This window comes from Aplidium turbinatum, chromosome 13, assembly GCF_918807975.1.
Source record: "Aplidium turbinatum chromosome 13, kaAplTurb1.1, whole genome shotgun sequence".
In the NCBI taxonomy this organism is placed as follows: domain Eukaryota; kingdom Metazoa; phylum Chordata; class Ascidiacea; order Aplousobranchia; family Polyclinidae; genus Aplidium; species Aplidium turbinatum.
In genome coordinates this window covers 24,709,863-24,716,249 of record NC_137484.1, presented here as the reverse complement: position 1 = coordinate 24,716,249, position 6,387 = coordinate 24,709,863, and the positions used below count along the sequence as shown (strand labels likewise).

General features: G+C 40.3%; 1 pseudogene; it reads right to left on the bottom strand.

The window, feature by feature from the left end:
• Positions 1 to 3,432: 3,432 nt before the first annotated feature.
• On the bottom strand, positions 3,433 to 5,430 carry LOC145781861 (14-3-3 protein zeta pseudogene; annotated as a pseudogene).
• Positions 5,431 to 6,387: the final 957 nt, after the last annotated feature.

Here is a 6,387-nt window from a genome sequence, read left to right as displayed (position 1 = left end):
GAGAGGCTTTTGACGCAGGGCAGGTTATTGAAATTGATGGAGTGAAGTTTCCGATTGTTAAAATGCTATTGCCGGAAAATTATTCCATCCCCTAGGACTAGGACAAGTGGACAACTAGGTGCCGGTGAACGGAGAGCAGTCCTGGAATATGTTGCTCAAGGGCACACCCAGAGAGCCGAACCAGCGCTGCTTGATTTCGAGTCGAGTGCGTAACCACTGAGCTAACGGGGCAGATAGACCTACAACTTTATTTTCAATGACGTAACCTGCCTGTGGACGGCACCTATCCCAATCTGTAGTCGTCGCTTCTGCCCCATATCCATGTTATTGTTAAATTGTATAGTCACGTTCTTGTGCTGAAGCCATTATTCGATAACAAAGCTGGATAATTCTTCTTGCCCTCTCCTTAACTAGAATCACTACACTTAGTGCACTATAGGACAAAGTCAATAGTCAGGAGACTGAAAACAATCGAAGCTACAGAAGAACATCTTCAAATTTATGACAATAATAATAACTTTCAAACACATCACAAGAACTTGTTACAACCGAACATATTGCGTCTTACGGTAGTGCGCATTGAAAATACATTAGCACTGTCATTAAGAATATTTTGGTGAATGTTGCAAACAATGCTAGCATTTAACCTTTCCTGTCCCAAAGTATTTCTCAGCCAGGTTTTCAATCTACTAAGTCGGCAGCCGTGGCCGAGTGGTTAGCGCGTTGGGCTTGCAGTCGAGAGCCTGCATGTTCGACTCCAGCCACCCGCACTTGCTGTTGTTTCTCTGGGCAAGAAACTTAACGATAATTGCCTCTGCCTAGTGATCGATTTCGAGTAATGGGTAGTACCAAATTTAAGTCATAAGTAAAGTAGACAACCGGAAACAGACATTGCCGTCGGCTGCAGCGTGGGTCAGGTGTATGTCGGAAGGCGTACACCGATGCATAGCGCTCAAGTCCGCTTTCCCGCAATGCAGGATAAAGATAAACAAACAAAAAAAAAATACTAAGATTGGAAAACGACCTCTCACAAGCAGCAGAGCTTACCGGGCAAACTAAGAGGAGGATCTTAATCAGCTGGAGTATTTGAGAATAGAGAAGTTTTTCCAACTCGGACAATGCCTGGTAAGCTCTTTTAGCATCGTACAGAGATTTTGCTCCTGTTGCCTTGCTGAATGAATCAATTTGATAACTCATCGATTGTCTATTCAGCTTTGAATAATTTTTGACCATTTCAGGAACTAAGCCGGTCTTGAAAATTCGTGAAAGTTCTTTATACTTTGCATAATCGGAATTCAGGCTGCTTTCAAACCGTTCGGTCAGTTCAGAGATAACTCTGTCCATGAACTGATTGTAAAGTATTTTATAACTTAATGCAGTTGAGTGTCTGCAGTAGCTGCCATCGAGCCTGCACCCAATCTTTCAGGGACTCTTCTTTGCCATGGTGCTTGCAAAGGCGTGATAAAATTAGCAGCAAATTTTTCCGGAAGTGAAACTGCATTTTTGTAATTGTTCTCGAAACTCCAAATCACGATATTTCTCTAGAGTAATTTTCAGGGTCTGAAACAGCTCTTCACAATAGGGAACGTTCAAATATTACGTAACGCTTTTTTTCCGAATTTTTGACCCCCCCCCTCCCCCATGTAACGCCAACGTAACGCTTTTTTCAATCCCCCCCTCCCCCATGTAACGCTTTTTCAGTTCGAATTCAGCACAAAAAACTACCATTCCGTACTCGAAAGCGTTACGTAACGTTTTGCTTGAACCCCCTCCCCCCAATGTGACGCTAACGTAACGCTTTGCATAAACCCCCCCCTCCCCCTCGAAGGCGTTACGTAATATTTGAACGTTCCCATAGTCAATGTCAAGCTTTTCTCCTCGCAACGTGATACTAAGTTGCTCTATAAGTGCCAAAGGCTTCAAAATCAGCCCAAGTCCCAAATACACTTCTGCAGTTTCTTCATTACTGCAGTGCCGTGGCCAGTGGCCTGGTCCAACTCGTCCTTAATACCTTCAATGAAGGTCCTTCATTGTCTAGCGACAAATCCAAGACAATTTAGAACTGTGATCAAACATCAATAAAAGAAAAACAACAGCAATTCAAGATGCTTGCAAACAACTAAATCGAAGTAGGCTACAACTTCATAGCAACTAATTTTTTCTGAATTATTGGGGGGGATATATCCCCCCATCCTTCGGCACCACTGAGCACGTGAGCAGTACATTCTTCCTTAAAAACTTAACTATCGTGTTTTCAACAACCATGCTATACCTATCCGCAAAAAAATCATGGTCTTCCGGGCAGTCGTTCTCTCCACAATTCTCCATGCTTGTGAAACCTGGACATTATACCGCCGTGACATCAAACGTCGTGAAAACTTCCAGAAGAGGAAACTGAGGTAAATCCTAGGCACTCGTTGGGAAGATCGTCTCACCAACGATGCAATCCTTGATCACGCTAGGTTGCAACACCGCCTTCGCTGGACAGAACGTGTCGTGCGGATGGACCCAACGAGGCTTCCTCGATTAATGCTCTGTATGGTGAACTGGAGACAGGGGGAAAAAAACCTGGGAAGACCAAAAATGAGATACAAAGAAAAAGATCAACTGAAAGTCTCCCTCAACCATGCAAACATTGATCTGGATCATGGGAACAACTTGCTAGTGACAAATCTCTCTGGAGAAAAATAACTAGAAGGGCACGCACTTTTAAAAAAAAAAGGTACAAAAAGTCCAAGAAAACCGAAACACTAGAAAAGAAAAGCTAAAAGTACCATGTCCCCCAGACCCCCAATTTAATGTGACTTTTGCCCACGTCTTTTTCATCATAGACTGGGCCTCCAAAGCCAGAATAGCATTCCTCACATTGAGTGGACTGGTATTGAAGAGTAATTGCGTGGACATCGGTCCGAGATTTTGAACGAAAACAGTTTGACAAAGCGAGTTTGGAATAAGGTAGTGACAGGAAAAGCAAGAGAAGACCAAAAAAACATGGGAAGACACCGTGAAGGATGAACCGACAAAAATGAATTTGAAAATTGAAGTTGTCAACGATAGAGAGAAATGGGGAAGTCGCTCCAGACAACTGATCAACACAGATGTTTCGGGATGAAGACCACGCTTCTTTGAAACAAACGGAGATTCCTACAAAGGAATCCACACTCTGCAAACTGACCTACAGCAAACAAACTGTATTGATGGATTGTGTACAGCAAACAAACTGTATTGATGGATTGTGTACAGCAAACAAACTGTATGATATTGATGGATTGTGTATAGCAAACAAACTGCATTGATGGATTGTGTACATGATTTTAAGCCTTTTTAAAATATTATTGACCACTTGAGGTCGAGATAATCTCTTAAATGGTCTAGCAACTCTAGAGTTCACACACACAAACGGGTTGAGTAACCCTGTTCTAAACCAATAGCCAGGATTAATACAATACCTGTATTTACAGCGATATAGGACATGCAGGCATGTTACCAAAATTACAAATACAGAATTATTTGCTAAATAACATCATAGCACAAGCAAGGGTCGACGTGAAATTTTAAATTGATTTTGTTTAGAATTGTTCAAATTAGGAAAGCCAAACTTTGAAAGATTTTATACAGCGGTGCAGTGAAAACCTGTTTTCCAGATGACGTCTAGTCAGACATGAACAGCAGAAAGCTTTTGAACACAAAACTGAAAGTTGATACAATTATCGTAAGAAATTGGTACATGCACAATTGATCCATACAAACTGTTCATGCAAGGACAAAAATGAGGTGAATGCAGACGTGACCATTACAGAACTTTGCTTTAAGAAACCGAATAACCATCTTGGCATTAACAAACATCCATCAACCAGATCAATAAACAGCAGCTTTTCGCTAACTGTGCCTTGATGGTCAGGAAAGATATTTTGGAAATGTATGTCCTTTGAGAGGAGAAAATGAAAAAAGATTAATGCAGAATACACGGTAGGCTCAAAAGAACTGAATGAGCAAGCAATAAATGAACAGGATAGAAATGCCATCACTACCATCCGGGTTTTTAGCGCAATTGATGATCTTCCATATGTCCAGATGCCACACAAATTGCAAATAATGAAAAGATCTCCAACGTTGGTTGCAATCAATTGGATTTAAAATATGTTTGAAAACGCATTAAAAAAAGTTCTACAGTTTTCGAAACAGACGCCACAAAACGAATAACACAAAAGACAAATCTTAGCTTTATGCGGACCAAGAAATACTTTTTACATTTGCGACAAACCAACCAGTGATTTAAAAAAAACATGGTTTTCCGACGAAAAAGCGTTATTCATCCGTGAAATATATCTGGTGAGACAATTGATTCATGGAGGGATGTTCCCAGAAATTTGATGGAATAAAAAAAAAACTTCACACCATTTATCTAAAACAACAGAATCCTTTTAAGTGGTTATGACAATATGACATCCACTGTAATTATTATTAGTACATTTATGAAGCATTGTTTTAAAACTGCAAAGAATAGAATTTCTGTCCATTTTCCTTGCATCAACACACTAACTTTAGATATGCCATCTAATCTAAGAGAATTATTGAAAAGTGGATCTTGACAAAAATTTCTAAAGTTTAATCATCCGTTGGTTCTTCATCAGCTGGTTGATCGACGGTCCACAACGTGAGGTTGTCACGAAGTAGCTGCATAATCAACGTGCTGTCCTTGTAACTATCTTCACTTAACTGATCAAGTTGGGAAATAGCATCATCAAATGCCCGTTTAGCCAGATCACAAGCCTTGGAAGGATCGTTCTGGATTTCATAATAAAATACTGAGAAATTGAGAGCCAACCCGAGTCTGATCGGGTGAGTTGGCTGCATATATTTTTCGCTGATTTCCATCGCTTTCGAATAAGCCGCCTCGGAATCTTCAATATTTTTGTCCTTTTTCTCTGCTGTTGCAACTTCAGCAATGTAGCGTCTGTAGTCACCTTTCATTTTCAAGTAGAAAACTTGGCTTTCATGAGCTGTTTTTTTGTCTTCAGATTTTGATGCATCTGGATCAGATTTTTCGGATCTTGGGATCAGGTGATCATTCAGCAACGATAAAACATCTTCACAGATTTTATTGAGTTCACCCTCAATTTTTTCTTTATACAATTTTGCTGAAGCAAGCTTAGCTTCTGAGCCTTCCACTTTAGCTTCAATTGACGACACAACGCGCCAGGATGATCGTCGGGCTCCCACCACATTCTTGTAAGCAACTGAGAGCAAATTTCTCTCATCAATGCTTAGGTCACGTTCCAAAGCAAGAACATACTTTTTCATCGCATCTGACATATCATCGTATCGTTCAGCTTGTTCAGCTAATTTTGCTTTTTGAACAAGATCTGGTTGGTCAGCCATTTTGTATCACCAACTTGCTACTGTAGTATTAACAAGAAATAATATTACAAATCTGCATGACATTAAAACTGACAATTTAGAAAGACCGAACAAGGTAGTGTGGTAACAAGACCTGTGTAGTCCGATGAAAAATATACGACTCTAACTTCAGTGTTGCCACATTTTTTTCATTTTATTTTTCATTTTCTAAAATCTAACCTCATTCAAGTCGCAGTCTTTAAAATATTTTTACTTGGCAAAAACGTTGCCGAGGCCAAACGGCAAAAGTTGAAATTGCCTTGGCAATTGCTGTGAACGTTTATTACAAAAAAATTGTACCAAAACATGTAAAACGAGAAGCAAAAAATGTACTCGAGTAGTCTAGCATGACCACATTGTTTGATTTGTTGTGATGTAATAATAACAAAAGTAGCGATAAAGCGAGCAACGCGATTACGCACGCTGTTACGGTAATTGACGTTAAATAACTCGAGGGAAAAGAAAGTTAATTTTGGGTTGATTCAACATTCGAGTCAGCACAAATCAATTTAATTTCCCGGAAGGTTATATTGCGTAACAACAATGCCTAATAAGAAATTTACGTTTGTTTTACATTAATTCGACATCTAGCGACGTTAAATTATCATAAAATAATGTTAATTGCTCAACCAGGTACCGGTAACAAATTAATAGCTCCCTGCGAGAAGATTGCCTCGATTTACGTATGCAGTACACTAACATAATTTCGGCACAATCGGGATACTGCAAGCAGCACCAAGAGGCTCATCGCTTAGCTGTACATCTACAGTACACTGTCTTCGCCGTTAGCAATGAAGCGACCACGTTTTGCTGCTTTCATGCTTTGACACCCATCCACACGCTTTTTTCGCAGAGCTCCATCAGGGTGTTGACTAAGGATTAAATCTATGGCTGCGGCATAACGACTGGGAGGAATGTCTAACACCAACTCTAACCTTACAATCGCTCATGTGGCCTCGGCATTTTCTTGCCGACGCTAATGCGCCA